Here is a 22,244-nt window from a genome sequence, read left to right on the forward strand (position 1 = left end):
TTATTTGTATGATACAGCTACAAATAAGTATTTGAACACCTGTCTATCAGCTAGAATTCTGACCCTCAAAGACCTGTTAGTCTGCCTTTAAAATGTCCACCTCCACTACATTTATTATCCTAAATTAGATGCACCTGTTTGAGGTCGTTAGCTGCATAAAGACACCTGTCCACCCCATACAATCAGTAAGAATCCAACTACTAACATGGCCAAGACCAAGAGCTGTCCAAAGACACTAGAGACAAAATTGTACACCTCCACAAGGCTGGAAAGGGCTACGGGAAATTGCCAAGCAGCTTGGTGAAAAAGGTCCACTGTTGGAGCAATCATTAGAAAATGGAAGAAGCTAAACATGACTGTCAATCTCCCTCGGACTGGGGCTCCATGCAAGATCTCACCTCGTGGGGTCTCAATGATCCTAAGGAAGGTGAGAAATCAGCCCAGAACTACACGGGAGGAGCTGGTCAATGACCTGAAAAGAGCTGGGACCACCGTTTCCAAGGTTACTGTTGGTAATACACTAAGGCGTCATGGTTTGAAATCATGCATGGCACGGAAGGTTCCCCTGCTTAAACCAGCACATGTCCAGGCACGTCTTAAGTTTGCCAATGACCATTTGGATGATCCAGAGGAGTCATGGGAGAAAGTCATGTGGTCAGATGAGACCAAAATAGAACTTTTGGGTCATAATTCCACTAAACGTGTTTGGAGGAAGAAGAATGATGAGTACCATCCCAAGAACACCATCCCTACTGTGAAGCATGGGGGTGGTAGCATCATGCTTTGGGGTGTTTTTCTGCACATGGGACAGGCGACTGCACTGTATTAAGGAGAGGATGACCGGGGCCATGTATTGCGAGATTTTGGGGAACAACCTCCTTCCCTCAGTTAGAGCATTGAAGATGGGTCGAGGCTGGGTCTTCCAACATGACAATGACCCGAAGCACACAGCCAGGATAACCAAGGAGTGGCTCTGTAAGAAGCATATCAAGGTTCTGGCGTGGCCTAGCCAGTCTCAGACCTAAACCCAATAGAGAATCTTTGGAGGGAGCTCAAACTCCGTGTTTCTCAGCGACAGGCCAGAAACCTGACTGATCTAGAGAAGATCTGTGTGGAGGAGTGGGCCAAAATCCCTCCTGCAGTGTGTGCAAACCTGGTGAAAAACTACAGGAAACGTTTGACCTCTGTAATTGCAAACAAAGGCTACTGTACCAAATATTAACATTGACTTTCTCAGGTGTTCAAATACTTATTTGCAGCTGTATCATACAAATAAATAGTTAAAAATCATACATTGTGATTTCTGGATTTTTTTAGATTATGTCTCTCACAGTGGACATGCACCTACGATGATAATTTCAGACCCTTCCATGATTTCTAAGTGGAAGAACTTGCAAAATAGCAGCGTGTCCAAATACTTATTTTCCTCACTGTATTGTTCTCCACAAAGAAAGATGATTAAAACCAATTGCTAACATACACCAATGAAGAACAACGACTAATTGCTTTCAGGCTTTAGAATAATGCTCAGTGCTGACAGATGAAATCCCCAAACCCCTGACTAAAAGCTGAATGATTCAGAGTTTGACGGCTCCCTCAGCTCGGCTACATCACAGAGATTAAACACACAGGGAATCTGGAGTCTATCTGCTCTCAGCAGATAAAGGAGTAGAACGTAGATCTTGTAAAGGATCCCTGCATTCGGGTCATGGCAGGATTCAAATCTCTGTGAATTGTGGTTAGCTAGAGATGTCTTATCTTCAGCTGTAGAATGTATTTCTGTGGGAAAAGTCACACCTGGGTGATTAATATCAGCCACCCAGGAACCAGTGAGCAGGAAATAGAATTTCAGGACAATATACAGAATTCATGAATAAAGCAAAGCTGGAAAGGTGATGATGATGTTGATTATGATGGTGAACAGATTTTGGGTCAACTTTCAAGAGACCTGTTTTTTCAGCAGTATCAATGCTCACCCTAAACCTAACCCTAACTCTAGATCTGACACAAGTCCTGGCTTTGTTCCTTTGTCTCTGTTACTGTGTACTCCCAGTTCGAGCTGTAGGTCCTGATCGAGAACCTTTATGAAGCTTCACCTATGATCGACTATGAAGTCCTGATCAGCTCTCATCTCAAATAGGTTCTTATTCCATTTGATTCAATTTAACTGAAAATATACAGAAATAAAAACCGAGGAATAATGTGTGTGATGCATTTATTCCTAATGGGGAATGAGAGATGATGGTGGTGAGGGAGAATCTCCCAGAGAAGACATGAAGAAGAAACCTATAGAATCAAACTTCTGCTCCTGACCCAACCCCAGGAGAAGGTCAATTTCATGATCCAATAACAGTCCTTATTACAGCAAACAGGTTCCTAAAAGTAGGAGGACATTCATAAACACAAAATCATCATCAAAGTCATCATCATCATCATCATCATCATTAGCAAATCCAATTTCCCGCCTGTTTTGTGAAACGTTTCATCAGCAGCTACAGTAAAACTGATCCATCATTTCACACACAGTTTTACATTTTACTTTATCCCCATTAAAGCGTCAATAAAGACTGTGACAGTGTGGTAATATTTGTGTATGTCTGCTCCAAGACCAGGTTCCTCCATGGCGTTCTCAGCATGGCCCTTGACTCCAGTAGTCAGTTTAGCAACACACACACACACACACACACACACACACACACACACACACACAGACTTATCTGAGAAAAGAAAATGAAGGGTAATTGCATGTTTATGCAACAGATAACGCAGACTGCTGAACAGCGGAGACGGAGAGACGAGTTCCTGCCAATTTCTCTCTGACTCACAATTCACTCCTCTAGACAAGACCATACACACACACACACACACACACAAACACACACACACACACACAGGCTGAGATAAGAGTGTGTTTCTCTGTAGACATTATTGTGTGTGGTATTAAAATGGCTTGAGCGTTAGTGATGAAGTCGCCTCATAATAGAGTTTTCAGATCAACTTTCTGTTCAGAGGGAAAAACTTTAGCGCTCGACAAAACGCTGAAATGTTTTTATTTCTCCATCGTAGCAGCGGAATGTTTCATTTATTACCCTAAAAATCACAGAAGCTGTTGGATATTCCGGGCAGCAGAGTGGCGGATTCTCTGTTCTCCTCTGCAGTTCACACCTTGTTCAGCTTCTGCAGGTTGCGCTGTAATGATACGCAAATCTCTCCTGACTTTTTCCACTGTCTGGGTCCCAAACACTTCTTTCTGCAACATGAGTGGAGCTTTTTTAGTGTGCAGAGAGAGAGAGAGAGAGAGAGAGAGAGAGAGAGTCTCAGTCTACTAAGACCAGACCAGCAGATAGTTGGAGAGAGGATGAAGGTTAAAGATGATCTCTTCATCATGTGTAGATAAAACTGTATCTGATGTTGAATCTGCTTTTAGTTGGAGCTGAAAATCTTGTACAAACAGCAAAATTTGAGGTTTGTATTAATAAAAGTCTATTGTGATATCAGTTCACTTGTTTGTAGACAGTTAGTGACTCATCTGGTCTGAAATCATGCAGAAATCCATTCCATTCTTGAGGCAGATCCTCCTTGTATTTAGAAAAATGGAGGGATGAAATAAGCAGGAGCAGAGGATGAAGAACTCAGTGAGGCAGTGGTAGAGGATGAAGGAATGAATGGAGCAGTGGTAGAGGATGGAGGGATGAGTGGAGCAGTGGTAGAGGATGGAGGGATGAGTGGAGCAGAAGTAGAGGATGGAGGGATGAGTGGAGCAAAGGTAGAGGATGGAGAGATGAGTGGAGCAGTGGTAGAGGATGCAGGGATGAGTGGAGCAGTGGTAGAGGATGGAGGGATGAGTGGAGCAAAGGTAGAGGATAGAGAGATAAGTGGAGCAGTGGTAGAGGATGCAGGGATGAGTGAAACCGTGGTAGAGGATGGAGGGATAAGTGGAGCAGTGGTAGAGGATGGAGGGATGAGTGGAGCGTGAGTTTCTTCCTGCGCTGATGCTCATCATTAAAGCAGTGGAATGAGCTCAGTGTGGATAAACAGCTGTGTTCACTGCCTGGACGAAGGAGAAATGATTTTAACTATAATATCTTTTCATGTTCCTCCTGACTGAGATGAAAGATGGACTCGAAGTGCATGTTCATGGATCATCACGACAGGACGAATTCCACGTGTAGGTGAGAGATTAACTGTAACTTTAAGAAAATCACAGAAAGAAACTAAGAAGTTGATGAAGCCTGGCTGGTGGTGCTCAAAATCAGCCAACAGGGTGAAACAAACCGAGGGTTTTGTGAACCAGTGGAGCAGTCAGAAGAAATCATTTACACCGTTTACTGAATACTGAAGGACTGTCAAGAGTTCGCAAGTGCTGAGTGAAATGCATTAGGTTCTGAAACATCAACCAGGAATCTGGACTGGAAATCAGGAGAGGGAGAGTTTTGTGAAATCTGACCAGAAGGGAAACACAAACATCTGGATTAAACTGAAGTGAAGCAAAGTCAGAGGTCCATCTGATGCAACATCAGGCCAGAAAGAGAAAATGTTGAGTTCACATGAAGTTTAAACCCAGAATCATGACTCACAACACCAGTTCCATACAAACTGTGGAGATCATTAAAACTAGACGAGAAGGTTTCTGAGCTGAATCATCTCCAGAAGCTTGGTCAGGTTGGTGGATCAGGACATGAGTCTAGAAGACCCAAACCTGTTCCAGCCTAACACAAAGTGCACATGAGATGCACATGAGAGGAAAAGACTAAATAAATAATGTAGATCTTCTCAATGTGTTTTTCTGTAAAGAAACATTTTATACAACATTTTTGTTTATAAAACTTCATTGTATAAAATAAAATTTCCTTCATTATAGAAATGTGATTTTATTCCATTGTATTATTTATTAGTTTTTTTTTCTTCCACACTTCTAAAGCTCTTCAACAGAAGTGTGTATTTACTTTAGAATAATATTTTCTTTGTCACTAGAGCCAGTGTGTGTGTGTGTGTGTGTGTGTGTGTGTGTGTGTGTGTGTGTGTGTGTACACTGTGTATCTCTCGGGATGTGAGTGTTAATCGCCACCATCAGCTCCTCTCGGTGTTGGATCAATGTCAGCACAAATTTCCAGATTGCTTTGCGTTCTATCTGTGATTGGGCTTTAATAGGATATTGAGCGGTGTGGGGCGTTTAGGGAGCGAGGGGGCCGTATTTCAGGATATCGACAAATCACATCCACACAACCTTCTCATTAACATAGAGCAGGACAAAGAACCTTCATCTTCCACAGCACTGATGGAGAGAGTTCACATCTTACACCATCCAACATCATCTCACACCATCTTACACCTTTTTATACCATCCTATCTCACACCATCTCACACCATCTTACACCATCTCACACTGTCCTATACCATCTCACATCATCTCACACCATCTCACACTGTCCCATACCATCTCACACCATCTCACACTGTCCCATACCATCTCACATCATCCCACACCATCTCACACCTTCTTATACCATCCCATCCCACACCATCTCACACTGTCCAATACCATCTCACACAATCTCACACATCTCACACATCTCATACTGTCCCATAATCTCACACCATCTCACACCTTCTTAAAACATCCCATCTCACACCCTTTCAAACTGTCCCATACCATCTTACACTGTCCCACACCATCTCACACCATCTCACACCATTTAACATCATCTCACACCATCTCACACTGTCCCATTTGACACCTTCCAATACCATCCCATACCATCTTACACCATCTCACACTGTCCCATGCCATCTCACACCTTCCAATACCATCTCATACCATCTCACACTATCTCACACCATCTCACACTGTCCCATACCATCTTATACACTCTAAAACTATCTCATACATCTCACACATTTTATACTGTAAATACACATGCTCTTATTCCTGCTCTTACTATCTTACATAATCTAACACCATCTCATACCAATGCAGGAGAAACTCAGTTCAGGTAAAGAGCAGTGAAATCCTCTCACTGGCCTCATGATCAGGAGGTTGTGAGGTCAATTCCCAGCCTCACATGAGGTATCACTGTATTTGGATTTTCTGAAGGGCCACAGTATCATGTCTCAGCATCCTATTCTCAAATCAGATAGCAGTGATGTCAAAAAACATTTATTTCATCCGTCACTTCTTTTCTTCCGCACTGACAGTTTACTCAATAAGTAATCCAGAAAACATTCCTTTCTCCAGAAAAGTGCTGGACGAGGTCTTAAATCCCTCAATTCAATTTCTGTGTCTTTAATTTGGTCCTCACATCTCACTGAAGTCTGAACTTTAAATATGGCTCTAAATGATGAAGAAAGTGTTCACACATGATGGAGTGGGACGTGTGGAGCAGGTGAAGACGATGTCGCCTGAATGCCGTAGCTGGTGCGACGATCTTCACATTAGCATTCGGCAGGAACAAAAGAATAATTAGCATCCGATTAGCATCAGCTTTACTGAACATGAATACGATCTGATTAGTCACAAATGTTCAGCTCGTCTGTTCGCTTTGATCTTACAGCCACGATGACATGTCATGCAATCAAACGATTCGGAATGAGTCACCTTCACTCACCTGAAGGCTTCTGGAGCTCCGAATCTCATAAACCACCCCCCTTTTAAATGCTGCACCAAACAGATCTCGAGATTCACACAAATGCACAAACACTCACACACGTTTCATCCCCACAGCACTTTTTAGGAAGAAATAAATAAATTGAAATACATATTCATGGCTGTGGGTAAATAGACGCTGTGTTAAACTTCATCAGGGAAAGTGATGGGAGGTAATTCCGTTCGTTCTCACAAGGTCAAATGCTTCGAGATGAAAGATGGTCTCGGCACGGAAGGCAGTCATCAGAAGTCGCGAGAAAGAACCGGAGCCCGAGAGCGAGGAAACGCGTCACCAAGCACGAGAGCGCGATCTCACGATGCTAACGTGTTGGCGGGGGGTGGGGGGGGGGGAGTTCGCTGAAAACAAGAACTGAATCCAGGATAAAGTCCAGGAGGAAACACTGTGGAACATCTACAGTTTCACAGGTGCTCCTCCCACAGTCAAACTGAGGCTTTATATAAAGTGATGGAAGAAATGGAGGGAACCGTCACCTGTTGATTACATTGTCTTCCTTCACATCTCATACTGATGAGACTATGTTTGTGTGAAACTGTCAGTGAATGAATGCTGGAAAGGCACGATAATCCTGGGGCATGAGAAAAGTGAAGTGCCAGCAGCGGACACAGTGGAGCTTGAGGCGAACTGCAAATGTGTAGAACACCTTGGAGGTCAGGAAAGGTCAAAAGAAGCGTGGAACGACGCCCTCTGCGGAGGTCTGAGGCAGAGCGGCATGCTCTGTGGAGGTCTGGACCATGTCGTGAGCAAATCCCAGGGGCCATGCGAACACCTTGGAGAAACCCGGGGGTGGAGCAACGTAGTCAGCAAGGATTGGGCGCTTGGGACTCTGGAGCGGAGCGGTGCCACCATCTCATATCGTAAGACCCTACAGAGGATAGTAAGGACAGCTGAGAAGATCATCGGAGTCTCTCTCTCCCGGTTACACCACATGCTGCATCCGCAAAGCCAACAGCATTGTGGACGAACACACACACACACACACACACACACACACACACACACACACACACTTACTCAATTGTGTGTTACTGAACTGTTACATCTTATATATATATATATATATATATATATATATATAGCATGTAAAAAGCATGTAAATAGTATAATAATATAATATGGTGGTGCTGAAGACATGATGTGAAGTGAAATAAATATTGAGTGTGTTTGAGTTCATATTGTATGTTTTTAGCGAGTTCTACACATAACACACATCACATCATAACCTTGTGCTCCACAACATCTGATCACATCACATTATCAACTTGCGCTGTTAATATCATGAACAGCAGCTATGCTAATTCCTCTCCACTGCATATTTTTCTCTTCCATCCCGAGACATCCTGAGGTTGCTCCAGCTCCAGTCACGTCCCAAATTATGAAGATTGTGGTCCTTTAAAGAAGTAGATGCCCACAAACACCACGTACCATCTAGAGATGTACCAGCACCAATTGGAGTTTTGACATTGGTTGTTCTTACTCTCTGGTGTTCTGTATTTTTAAAGACTATAATCACAGTCTTCTGATGACGTTAAAATGTTTACGGAAGCAGTTGTGGAATTCATCGGAAAACTATTGGATGATAAGGTGCAAAAAAACACCATTAGAACATTTCCCAAACAGAAGCCATGGGTGGATAAAACCATCCGCGACGGGCTGACCAGCTAGCACCGGTGTTTACTGAGACATTCAAACTCTCACTGAACAGTCTGTTGTCATCTCATGTTTCAAACAGTCCACCATTGTTCCTGTCCCGAAGAAACCCCAGCCCACCTGCCTTAACGACTCTCGCCCTGTAGCCTTGACCTCAGTAGTGATAAAGTGCTTTGAGAGACTGGTCATAGACTTCATCACTGCATTACTACCAGACACACTGGACCCACTACAGTTCATGTACCGTCAGAATTGTTCTACTGAGGACGCTATTGCTCATTTTCTCCACACCATGATGAGCTACCTGGACCACAGAAATGGGAATTATACAAAGATGCTGTTTGTGGACTACAGTTCAGCATTTAACACCATAATTCCCTCCACACTCACCTGTAAGTTGGAGGTCCGGGGACTCAGCCTGCCGCTGTGTCAATGGATCTCTAACTTTCTGACAGACAGACCACAAGCCGTACGGGTGGGAAAACACACCTCATCCACCCTCACCCTCAGCACTGGAGCTCCCCAGGGTTGTGTTCTGAGCCCCCTGCTGTACTCACTGTACACATATGACTGTGTGGTCACTTCCAACTCCACCACCATCATCAAGTTTGCTGACGACACTGTTGTGGTGGGCTTGATCTCCATCAACGACGAGACGGCCTACCTAAACGAGGTTAAAAACCTGGAGAGATGTTGCCAGGAGAACAACCTTCTCCTGAATGTCATCAAGACTAAAAAGTTGATAGTGGACTTCAGCAGGAGCGGTCATACCAACCGCTAAACATCAACAGGACCCCAGGAGAGAGTGGACAGTTTCCGGTACCTGGGTGTTCACATCACACAAGATCTGTCTTGGTCCTGTCACACCAACACTCTGGTGAAGAAGCCTGGCAGCGTCTGTACCATCTGAGACTCTTAAGGGACTTTAAACTACCCTCTCAGGTGCTAAAGACTTTTTACACTTGCACCATTGAGAGTGTCCTTACGGGTAGCATCACTTCCTGGTTCGGGAACAGCACCATGCAGGACAGGCGAGCCCTCCAGAGGGTGGTGCGTTCAGCTGAACATACTATCCACACCAAACTCCCTAACCTGCAGGACATCTACAGCACACGGTGCCAGACCAGAGCCAGGAACATTGTGAAGGACCTCAGCCATCCCAACAATGGACTCTTTTCATTGTTGCGTTCGGGGAAACGCTTCCGCTCCCGGAAAGTGAACACAGAGAGAATAAGGAGGAGCTTCTTCCCGCAGGCCATTCGGAGTGTAAACCAGGAAACACCCAGGATCTAAAAACTCATACCGCACACGGTCACTTTACACCTCATCATACCGCACACGGTCACTTTAAGGACAATTACATAAACCACCTTAAATTGTTTACTGATTTACTGTTTACTGCCATTAACATATTTTGTATATACACCTTTTTTCTCATATATACCTTTATATATTCCTTTATTTTATATAGTTATAAGTATACTTTATTTATCTGTCTTCTTTTTCTTTGTTTTATTTTTCTCCCCATCCTATTCCCTCATTCCGGACCGTCGTAATAAGCATTTCACTGCATGTCATACCCTGTATGTATGTGTATGTGACAAATAAAATTGATTTGATTTGATTTGATTTGATAACTGTATTCTGTATGTGTAACTGTGTTCTGGAGAAACCTTGTCTCTTTACACTGTGTACTGCGTCTGCAGGGTATGGTTAAAATGACAATAAAAGCTTCTTTATTTGAGTTGAAATGATCTCAGGTATGATCTTCAAGTCAGGTCATTTTTGGACAGGTCAAGTCAAATGATCTCAGGTATGATCTTTGGAAAGCTCTTCAGTGTGTGCTGACTCCTAACTCCATCGTAAGAAGTAAAATCCAGAATTGTAAAAAAAATAAGTAACGAAAGAAAAACTCAAATATCACAGTGACATAAATATTTAGTTTCTGCTGTACTATAACATTGATCTCAGGTGCATGAATGTCTCTGTTGTATTGAAGCTCTTTAGGAGCACAGCAGGGTCCTGAATTCCGAACTTTTTCTTAAGCTGAACATCTGATGGCAGAAGGGTCTCGGTGAAGATGGAGGAGACAGAGAACCTGATGGTCATGCTGATGGAGCTTTTGCAATTCTGTGTGGAGATGAACATGCAGAAGGTCAATCATCACTCTAACACAATACACTTCTACATTCAACTTCAGAAAAACTATATTTCTGCAGTCAAAATCACACTAATTCATTTCTCACACCCTGTGTGTGTGTGTGTGTGTGTGTGTGTGTGTGTGTGTGTGTGTGTGTTACCTTTACAAACACTATATTATACACAGTCTATGGTTACAGGAAAGCAATCACACACAGAAATTTTCGATACAGATTGAGATGGAAAATGCACACACACACACACACACACACACACACACACACACACACACACACAAATGGGGTAATTAGTCACTGGAAACATCAGCACAGATCGATTTGAGGATGTGGAGGTGGAAGGAGCTGAAGCTGAGGGTTATAACCAATCTTCTGTGTACAGTTCATCATTATACACTCACACACACACACACACACACACATACACACACACATTAGACAGCGTTCCAGAAGAAGACAAATGTTGGTGAGACTCTGCGGAACTTAGGGGAAACTACAAGAACACTACAAGAGAACATTAATAGTGCAGGATATTAATTATTTATTTTTCTTTATTTTTTTTTTAAATAAAAAACAGAGCTTTTTTCCAACTAGATGAACAAATCAGTATCATTTACACAAATCCTCCTTCTCTAGGAATCTTTTCAAATGAAATATTTAGCGCTGAGTCCCCAAACATTTCCCTAAAAAATTAATTCTTTAGAAAATGAGAAAAAGAACCCTATGTACATATACGAGCCCGAGGCCTTCAGTGATGTTCTACCTGAACCAGTCCACCTTCTGATCCCATCATTATGACATCACATCTGTAGAAATCATCAGTATTATAGAGAAGTGCAGTAGATCAGAGCTGCATCACACACAGGATCTCATACAGTCACAATCAACATCATCACTAAAGCAACAAACACAATGATCACAATTCAACACGTCTCCTTTCACTGGAGCCACAACTGCACCTCCACATACATCATCTCCAGCAGAAGCACACACACACACACACACACACACACCTCCACATACATCATCTCCAGCAGAAACACAGAGATTCATCTCATCACATCACCCCGGGTTCCTGCGTTTCTGTTCATTGATTCTGCGCATTTTGCGTGTTTTTTGTGCAAATTCTTCAGGAAAGAAAACGTCCTGTAAGTGTTTCTGCGACCAAATAAGTTTTTTTCTCATCAAAGGACATTAAAATGTTATAGTACACCTGCTAGATGGCCCCGGTGCTGCTAACTCAAAATCTGTACTTGTACTGCTGCAAGCACCTGCAGTGCTGAAATCTGAACTCAACGCAGCTTTGACCCCAGAAACACATGATGTGGTGACTAAATCTGACTCAAACAAACAAAAAGAATATTGTGAAGAATTTAATACACATTCATGGACAAAATTATATTAAAACACGTCAGAGATTCTGATTTCTGAAGCCAATAGAGAAGGACTTGCTGCCTTGATCACCTGCCATTGATACATTAGGCAAATTAGAGGCAAATTTTATTTACATTATATGCAGCGTTTTACATTATATTAAAAATGGTAACATCAGAACTTTTAATGCTAAAAATTATATTAATTTTTTTTTTATTATTTCAGATAAATATATGTTCATATGTTTCTGAATTCAAAATGTGTTGAAAATGTTCTTTCTACCTCAAAAGTTACTGTTGTTTTAAATCAATATTTTGTTTATATTATATGCTTTTAAATGTGTGTGTGTGTGTGTGTGTGTGTGTGTGTGTGTGTGTGTGTGTGGTATAAATAGTGTACGGTGAACATAAATAGTAAAGCTGATGTGTGTAAACAGAAGGCTAATTAACACTGCATGAAACAGCGGTGACTTTCACACACACACACACACACACACACACACACACACACACACACACACACACACACCAGACGGTGAACACACAGGGAGTCCTGATGTCACATGCACATACACTTCAGCTGCTCTCTCACACTGTGGAGCGTCCTTCAGGAGACAATAACACATCGTGTATATGACTCTATTCTCTGTTGATGAAGTGTGTGTGTGTGTGTGCATATCCACACACACACACACACACACACACACACACACACACACAGTTAGCTATATAAGCCCTTCTGCAGGGGTAACAGTGAGCTCTGAGAGCTTGGGAGGACGTATGGTCAGAGTCAGAGTTTACCCTGATGAGGATGTCGCTCTGCCTCTGTGCCCTGATGAGGAAGTTGCTTTGCCCCTGTGTCTGGCTGAGATCGTTACACTGCTATATTGCTCTGAAAAGGCTGTCACATCACATCGATCTCAGCCAAAGACATTGTGCTACTTTGAAGCTTGGGTAAAAAAGTAACTACTCGAAGCTTTAGTTATTGGCAGCACTCCCAGGGACCCCCACAGAGCATGGGCTGCCTATGACCCCCTACCCAAACCATCATTCCTCAAAGGAGACTTTTGTTCATAAGGAGCGAGGCACAAAAAGGGACTTTGTCAGAATCAGGCTATGAGACTACATATCCCACAAGCCAATGCACCATGAAACGTGTTTGTTTGGCACCTGAATCACATACATGGTAATTAGCACATGCATAATATTTTTGCTCAAAGTCTCTGCATGATTTTCACACGGTTTTGGTTTCAAGATTATTTGTTTGTTAATGTTACTTTCTGTTCATTTTGTGGGTTTGGTTTAATTTTGTTGTTGTTGTGTATTCAGTTCAGATCTGTTCCTCCTCCATTCACTGCTAAATTTTCTGATCTTTTTAAAGGTTTCACCATCTGCTCCTGACATCCATGCTCACACCGCTAACACCGTCAACTCTACTGGAGTAAACAAAGTACAAAAAAGGGGCTTTTTTTTCTCTCTTAACGCAATTTTTCATCATCATCTTAAATTGTTGAACAAATGAGTGTGGTTTTTGCAACTCCAGCATGAGTGTGTTTATTTCTGCTGCTTACGTTCCTCACATTAGTCCTTATTATCTGTAATCACACTGTCCCTTTACACTCCTCTCTCACACACAGCTGGGTGTGGAATCAGATGCAGAGGCAGCACAAACACAATGCATTCATCTCATTTAATCAGACAAAACCGGCGTGTGTGTGTTTGTGTGTGTTTGTGTGTGTTTGTTTGTTTTAATAAAAACCTGTATAAGTACATGAGAGCATTTCTTTTTTCCAAGGTGTTTGTGTAATTCAACACTATCAGTCTCAGTACTATAGTCTTATTCTCAGTTTCTTCAGTATTTACAGGTGTATCAGTATTTACAGGTTTGCCTGTGTCAGTATTTAGAGGTTTGACTGTATCAGTATTTACAGCTGTATCAGTATTTACAGTTTTGGCTGTAAAAGTATTTACAGGTTCGGCTGTATCAGTTTTTACAGCTGTATGAGTATTTACAGGTGTATCAGTATTTACTGGTTTGGCTGTACCAGTATTTGCTGCTGTATCAGTATTTATAGTTTTGGTTGTATCAGTATTTACAGCTGTATCAGTATTTGCAGGTTCGGCTGTATTAGTATTTACAGCTGTGTCAGTATTTAGAGGTTCTGCTGTATCAGTGCACACAGGTTAGCTGTATCAGTATTTGCAGGTTCGGTTGTATTAGTATTTACAGCTGTATCTGTATTTACAGGTTTGGCTGTATCAATAGTAACATGTTCAGCTGTATTTACAGGTGTATCAGTATTTACAGTTTTGGTTGTATCAGTATTTACAGCTGTATCAGTATTTGGAGGTTCGGCTGTATCAGTATTCACAGCTGTATCAGCATTCACAGCTGTATCAGTAGGATTTTTACAGTTTAAGATTTAGTACTCTATCTTTTTAATATTAAACTCTGTAATTTTAATAAAAAAAAGTTTAGTCTGAAACATTAAAAACATTAATCATGATAAAGCTGTCATGTGGAACCAGGTACCGAACCCAAGATCAGAGTAGAAGGTTCTCTGAGGTCAGCTGCACTTACTTGTGTTTAATCTGATTGTCATCATTCGTTTTCACAGCATGCATGTATAATAAACTTCAGAAAGCTGCTTTCTCATGGACATCTGTGTAGACAGCGTAAGACGGACACGTGTGCAACGCTGTGGGGGAACGATGGGAACAATCACACTAAGACAGCAGCAAACATGCCCAGTGTGAACGCCGTCTAACACACTCCCATACATCAACTCATTACAATCCATCCATCTCTCTGCAGGAGATTCACAGTGAGAAAAAGAAAGAAAGAGCTTTGTAGGACCTGGGAGAGTCTCTGGAGGTGATTGCTGCTGATGCAGTAATCGTGTCTACAAGAAACTGCACTGAACATTTCCCTTGATGGCTCAAAACAACCAACATATCAAATGTCAAAGTGGAGGAACATCAGGAGAACCTCATATTAGTCATACTAAGCTTTAAGTAGACATCTTTATTTGAAGTGGCTAGTGGTGGAGATGATGGCTACAAGACAAAAAGAAACATACTGTAGTTTTACAAGCAAGAAGCTACAGGAATATTGTCCTGAATAACACAAAAGATGTGAACATTGTCCAGCAGGATGAACATCATAAAGACCTGGATGTTCCTTAACCTCAGTGCACACCAGAGTTTATTACACTCAGATTGATTTATTAACCGTAATGATGGAATGATTTACACACCGAGAACAAAAAAACACAAGATCACACCAGATGTATATGCAGAACCAAGAATGATCTCAGCACTATTTCTGAAGTGTGTGTATTATAGGATATGTTCCCCACCAGGCACGAGACTTGGTCAGCTGTGATATAATCTATAATTAACTCTTTTCACACTGCATTTGTTCATATTTCTCACAATTCGATTTACTCACCATGACAACTTGGCACTGAGCACCATGTGGTGATTATTAGAGAAAACTCTCGTACTTTTAAAGCTGTTAGTGCTTCAAGGTGATGATGTGTAGGGTGAGGAACGTAAGTGAAACAAGTCTGTTAGAAATCTAAGATCACTTTGTCTCATTCCTAATTAGACGAAATTCTCACCTTATCTTCTTCTTCTCATTTAGGGTCACCTTTATTTAGGATGATCCTTCTTTATGTTACTAAATTCTCACTTCAACAAACTCCTGAAATCAACAAAATCCTGAAATTTGGAATTTGGCTAAATCCGTGTCTTTGCAAATTCCTGAACTTCCCACACGACTGAAAAAGCAAAAGGGGCAGGTGCTCGATGTGATTGTTGGTGAATGTGGAGAACTGAAAGTGATTTGTGTTGCAGGTGGTCATTGTGGAAAAAGGAGCACCAAAGCTCAGAGCTCGGATCTCACACTGGCAGCACCACACACCAATCACACAGACTGGTGAGAAAGTCAGATCTATCAGGGGTTTCGATACTTTCAGTGAGTGGGGAGTGAGTGAGTGATTAGTCAGTGGTGTGAGGAGCGAGCGAGTGTGTGATTAGTCAGTGGTGTGAGGAGCGAGTGTGTGATTAGTCAGTGGTGTGAGGAGTGAGTGAGTGATTAGTCAGTGGTGTGAGGAGCGAGTGTGTGATTAGTCAGTGGTGTGAGGAGTGAGTGAGTGATTAGTCAGTGGTGTGAGGAGGCGGTGAGTGATTAGTTAGTGGTGTGAGGAGGCGAGTGAGTGATTAGTCAGTGGTGTGAGGAGTGAGTGAGTGATTAGTCAGTGGTGTGAGGCGAGTGAGTGAGTGATTAGTCAGTGGTGTGAGGCGGTGAGTGATTAGTCAGTGGTGTGAGGAGGCGAGTGAGTGATTAGTCAGTGGTGTGAGGAGCGAGTGAGTGATTAGTCAGTGGTGTGAGGAGCGAGTGAGTGATTAGTCAGTGGTGTGAGGAGCGAGTGAGTGATTAGTCAGTGGTGTGAGGAGCGAGTGTGTGATTAGTCAGTGGTGTGAGGAGCGAGTGAGTGATTAGTCAGTGGTGTGAGGAGCGAGTGGTGATTAGTCAGTGGTGTGAGGAGCGAGTGAGTGATTAGTCAGTGGTGTGAGGAGCGAGTGAGTGATTAGTCAGTGGTGTGAGGAGCAGTGAGTGATTAGTCAGTGGTGTGAGGAGCGAGTGAGTGATTAGTCAGTGGTGTGAGGAGCGAGTGAGTGATTAGTCAGTGGTGTGAGGAGCGAGTGAGTGATTAGTCAGTGGTGTGAGGAGCGAGCGAGTGAGTGATTAGGCAGTGGTGTGAGGAGCGAGTGAGTGATTAGTCAGTGGTGTGAGGAGCGAGTGAGTGATTAGTCAGTGGTGTGAGGAGCGAGCGAGTGAGTGATTACTCAGTGGTGTGAGGAGCGAGTGAGTGATTAGTCAGTGGTGTGAGGAGCGAGTGAGTGATTAGTCAGTGGTGTGAGGAGGCGAGTGAGTGATTAGTCAGTGGTGTGAGGAGCGAGTGATTAGTCAGTGGTGTGAGGAGTGAGTGATTAGTCAGTGGTGTGAGGAGCGGCGAGTGAGTGATTAGTCAGTGGTGTGAGGAGCGAGTGAGTGATTAGTCAGTGGTGTGAGGAGCGGTGAGTGATTAGTCAGTGGTGTGAGGAGGCGGCGGTGAGTGATTAGTCAGTGGTGTGAGGAGCGAGCGAGTGAGTGATTAGTCAGTGGTGTGAGGAGCGAGTGAGTGATTAGTCAGTGGTGTGAGGAGCGAGTGAGTGATTAGTCAGTGGTGTGAGGAGGCGGCGAGTGAGTGATTACTCAGTGGTGTGAGGAGGCGGTGAGTGATTACTCAGTGGTGTGAGGAGCGGCGGTGAGTGATTACTCAGTGGTGTGAGGCGGCGAGTGAGTGATTAGTCAGTGGTGTGAGGAGCGGTGTGTGATTAGTCAGTGGTGTGAGGAGCGAGTGGTGATTAGTCAGTGGTGTGAGGAGCGGCGAGTGAGTGATTAGTCAGTGGTGTGAGGCGGCGAGTGTGTGATTAGTCAGTGGTGTGAGGAGAGTGAGTGATTAGTCAGTGGTGTGAGGAGTGAGTAAATGATTAGTCAGTGGTGTGAGGAGCGAGTGAGTGATTAGTCAGTGGTGTGAGGAGGAGCGAGTGAGTGATTAGTCAGTGGTGTTAGGAGCGAGCGAGTGATTAGTCAGTGGTGTGAGGAGCGAGTGTGTGATTAGTCAGTGGTGTTAGGAGGCGGCGAGTGAGTGATTAGTCAGTGGTGTGAGGAGCGAGTGTGTGATTAGTCAGTGGTGTGAGGAGGCGGTGAGTGATTAGTCAGTGGTGTTAGGAGCGGCGGTGAGTGATTAGTCAGTGGTGTGAGGAGCGGCGGTGAGTGATTAGTCAGTGGTGTGAGGAGCGAGTGAGTGAGTGATTAGTCAGTGGTGTGAGGAGGCGAGTGAGTGATTAGGCAGTGGTGTGAGGAGCGGCGAGTGTGTGATTAGGCAGTGGTGTGAGGCGAGTGAGTGATTAGTCAGTGGTGTGAGGAGCGAGTGAGTGATTAGTCAGTGGTGTGAGGAGGCGGCGGTGAGTGATTACTCAGTGGTGTGAGGAGCGGCGGTGAGTGATTACTCAGTGGTGTGAGGCGGCGGTGAGTGATTACTCAGTGGTGTGAGGAGCGAGCGAGTGAGTGATTAGTCAGTGGTGTGAGGAGCGAGTGAGTGATTAGTCAGTGGTGTGAGGAGCGAGTGAGTGATTAGTCAGTGGTGTGAGGAGCGGCGGTGAGTGATTAGTCAGTGGTGTGAGGAGCGGCGGTGAGTGATTAGTCAGTGGTGTGAGGCGAGTGAGTGATTAGTCAGTGGTGTGAGGAGCGAGTGAGTGATTAGTCAGTGGTGTGAGGAGGCGGTGGTGATTAGTCAGTGGTGTGAGGCGAGTGAGTGATTAGTCAGTGGTGTGAGGAGCGAGTGAGTGATTAGTCAGTGGTGTGAGGAGCGAGTGAGTGATTAGTCAGTGGTGTGAGGAGTGAGTGAGTGATTAGTCAGTGGTGTTAGGGGCGAGCGAGTGAGTGATTAGTCAGTGGTGTGAGGAGGCGAGTGTGTGATTAGTCAGTGGTGTTAGGAGCGGCGGTGAGTGATTAGTCAGTGGTGTGAGGAGCGAGTGTGTGATTAGTAAGTGGTGTGAGGAGGCGAGTGGTGATTAGTCAGTGGTGTTAGGAGGCGGCGGTGAGTGATTAGTCAGTGGTGTGAGGAGCGGCGAGTGTGATTAGTCAGTGGTGTGAGGAGCGAGTGAGTGATTAGTCAGTGGTGTGAGGAGCGAGTGAGTGATTAGTCAGTGGTGTGAGGAGCGAGCGAGTGTGTGATTAGTCAGTGGTGTTAGGAGCGAGCGAGTGAGTGATTAGTCAGTGGTGTGAGGAGCGAGTAAGTGATTAGTCAGTGGTAAAATAATGAGTGTCTGGTGCTCTGTATACGGAGATGATGTGAGATGATGTAATATCTCCAGGCAAGCGATTTATTTGTACTCTCTGCTCTTTTAATCTTTCATGCAAATCACTTATTTATTGTTTAATCAACACAATTATGTAAAAACGATGTTGCATAAAAAATCAGCTTCCGAATGTTTACTTTGGCTGCTGTTGAAATTGGATTAGTCATCCAGAAGACCTTTCAATCAGAGCAGTGTTTACAGCACCTTTAGAGAAAAGCAGCTTTTACAGGCTAATTAACAACTTACAGTTTCAAGTGCATACATCCAGTTTAGATACACACACACACACACACACACACACATATCTCTGGCTTTCTTTACACTAGTACTGTGTAGCTTTTATTTGCTCTGATAGTCATTGTGATAGAACGCTAGAATGTTGCACAAACTGGAATGCAGTGTGCTCTAACAGGTCTAGAACTCATCATCGAGTCACTGAATCATTCATGACTGCAGCTGAATCTAAAGTTAGAACAGAAATACTGCACGTTATCTATACACCATCTCACCATATTAATTGCTGCACACACACACTGCTCTCCAGGATTTGTTGTTTATGTTTGGTCATGTTCCAATGTTTTGATCCTGTCTGTGTCTCTGTCCTGTTATTGGCTCGTTCATCAACTGTGTTCACCTCTTTAGTGTTCGGCTCTGATTCTATTGTCTTGTCAAGCAGTGAATGGATCTTAAAAGTTTGCCAGCAAGTAATGAAAATCTTTCCCATCTAAATAAATAAATACAGGGAAAGGTATTTCAGGTGGTTATATCTGGACTCTGTCTCACTTGTGGCACTTTTGGGATTTTTTCATCTCCTTACAAGCAGCAGTGCAGCTTCTTTGAATAAATGTGTTCTTTATGAGATGGTACTCAGCAAAACCTGAATATATCAACTGAATTAGGTTTAGTGTGATACTCTACATGGATTTTTACATTAAAACTGTGCTGTGTGTGTGTGTGTATGTGTGTGTGTGTGTGTGTTTGTGTGTGTGTGTGTATGTGTCAAGAAGCAAATTTCACAAATTTCAAGCAAGTTTCAAATTTCACAGTTTGCAGGTACACAATCTGAGACCCTGCTTACGTCACTGAGAGAATTGGAGACTGATGCGAGAGGCAATAATTAATGTGTGTACAGTTTGAACCCGAGCTTTTCGCAGGTGACGGTGTACTCACATATACAGTATATCACCATGTACATATGGAAGAAGCCCAAATGTATAAAGAGTTGTGTCAGTATGGTTACATAGTGGACTTGTTATGACATGATATTGTATGGTATATTATACTGTCGAGTTCAGTTTTATGATGAACCAGATGTTCTTTTTCAGATGTCTGTTTGTGGACTGCAGTTCAGCATTTAACATCATAGTTCTCTCAATGCTCACCTTTAAGTTGGAGGTCCTGGGACTCAGCCCACCCCTGTGTCAATAGATCGCTAACTTCCTGACTGACAGACAGACAGATAGACAGATAGATTACAAGCCTTATGGGTGGGCAAACACACCTCATTCACACTTACCCTCAGCACTGGACCTCCTCAGGGTTGTGTTCTGAGCCCCCTAATGTACTCACTGTACACATACAAATGTGTGGTCACTTCCAACTCCACCACCATCATCAAGTTTGCTGCAGACACTGTTGTGGTGCACCTGATCTCCAACAAGGATGAGACAGGCTACCTAAGGGAGATTAAAAACCTGGATAGTGCCAGGAGAAAAATATTCTTCTAAGAGTCAGCAGGACCAAGGAGTATAATAGTACTCCTGATTTAAAAAGGTAGTAGGAGCGGCCATACAAATAATTAACATAAACGGGAACCCCCAAACGATGGGATGGAGTTATATAATTAGGCATGATATGTTATGGTTGGGGGAGAGGGAGCTTAGTGGTTAAGGTGCTAGCTTACAGCCTGGAGGGTCAGGTGTTCAAGCCCTGGCATCACCAAGCTGACACTGTTGGGCCCTTAAGCAAGGCCCTTAACCCTCTGTATCCGGCGCTCTGTGTGTGCACAGTATGTAAAAAATGTATGCCCTTTCTTGTATTTTTGTTCCTCTGAGTGCTCACACTGAAAGAAGGAAAAAGAATCACTCTCCCTTTACTCGATCAACAGTTAAATGTCAGTACCTGCTGCTTTTACAAAAAAAGGTTGTAATCAATATTTATTTAAAGTCACACTTCACGCACATAACAAAATAATACCCTGCCTGCAGGTGCCCATTTTACCTCTGCTTTTAACTCAGCAATGGTGAGTTCTTTAATAGGTACACACACACACACACACACACACACACACACACACACACACACAAACGACATGATCATTGACTCGCCACATGCGGATAATGACACATTGAATATAACACTGATTTAAAGGCTGTGATGTACCAGACATTATATACCAGGAAAGAGTTCCATTATATACCAGGAAAGAGTTCCATTATATACACCAGGAAAGAGTTCCATTATATACCAGGAAAGAGTTCCATTATATACCAGAAAAGAGTTCCATTATATACCAGGATAGAGTTCCATTATATACCAGGAAAGAGTTCCATTATATATTCCATTATATGTTATATATATTCCATTATATGTTCCATTATGTTCCATTATATTATATATTATTATATAGAGTTCTGGTATATACATTATATACACCAGGAAAGAGTTCCATTATATACCAGGAAAGAGTTCCATTATATATTCCATTATATGTTATATATATTCCATTATATGTTCCATTATGTTCCATTATATTATATATTATTATATAGAGTTCCTGGTATATACATTATATACACCAGGAAAGAGTTCCATTATATACCAGGAAAGAGTTCCATTATATACCAGAAAAGAGTTCCATTATATACCAGGATAGAGTTCCATTATATACCAGGAAAGAGTTCCATTATATATTCCATTATATGTTATATATATTCCATTATATGTTCCATTATGTTCCATTATATTATATATTATTATATAGAGTTCCTGGTATATACATTATATACCAGGAAAGAGTTCCATTATATACCAGGAAAGAGTTCCATTATATACCAGGAAAGAGTTCCATCATATACCGGGATAGAGTTCCATCATATCCCGGGATAGAGATCCATTATATACCGGGATAGAGATCCATTATATATGAGGTTCAGGTTTCATTAGACCACTTCATTCACTAAAAGAATTTGTTAGCATGGCATCTTGGTCAATCAATCAATCAAATTTGATTTATAGAGCACCCTACAGCAGCACAAGCCACTTTCCAGTAAAAACAACAAAAGACAACAAAATATAACAACACAATAAAACAGCAGTCAAAACAGAGGCTAAGTGTCAAAAGTTTGTACAAATAAATGTGTTTTTACCTGTGATTTAGAAACTCAGCACATCTTGGTGACCTGCTGGTTGCCTCAGAAGCTCTCAGGTTAATGCTGCGTGAGAGGACAGGAAACCTAAACCCCAAACAAAAATGACCGAAAAGTGAT

General features: G+C 42.7%; 1 long non-coding RNA gene across 2 annotated transcripts; it reads right to left on the reverse strand.

The window, feature by feature from the left end:
• Positions 1-10,232: 10,232 nt before the first annotated feature.
• Positions 10,233-20,444, reverse strand: LOC124383193. Of its 2 annotated transcripts, none has more exons than XR_006925233.1 (2): positions 20,273-20,444; positions 10,233-10,442 (listed from the first exon to the last, which is right to left on the reverse strand). It is a non-coding gene; the product is annotated as an uncharacterized LOC124383193 (long non-coding RNA). The 2 variants fall into 2 exon arrangements; XR_006925234.1 differs by lacking the exon at positions 20,273-20,444 and adding an exon at positions 15,293-15,362.
• Between the last annotated feature and the right edge of the window lie 1,800 nt (positions 20,445-22,244).

Source organism: Silurus meridionalis, chromosome 3 (genome assembly GCF_014805685.1).
Source record: "Silurus meridionalis isolate SWU-2019-XX chromosome 3, ASM1480568v1, whole genome shotgun sequence".
NCBI classification, from domain to species: Eukaryota; Metazoa; Chordata; class Actinopteri; order Siluriformes; family Siluridae; genus Silurus; species Silurus meridionalis.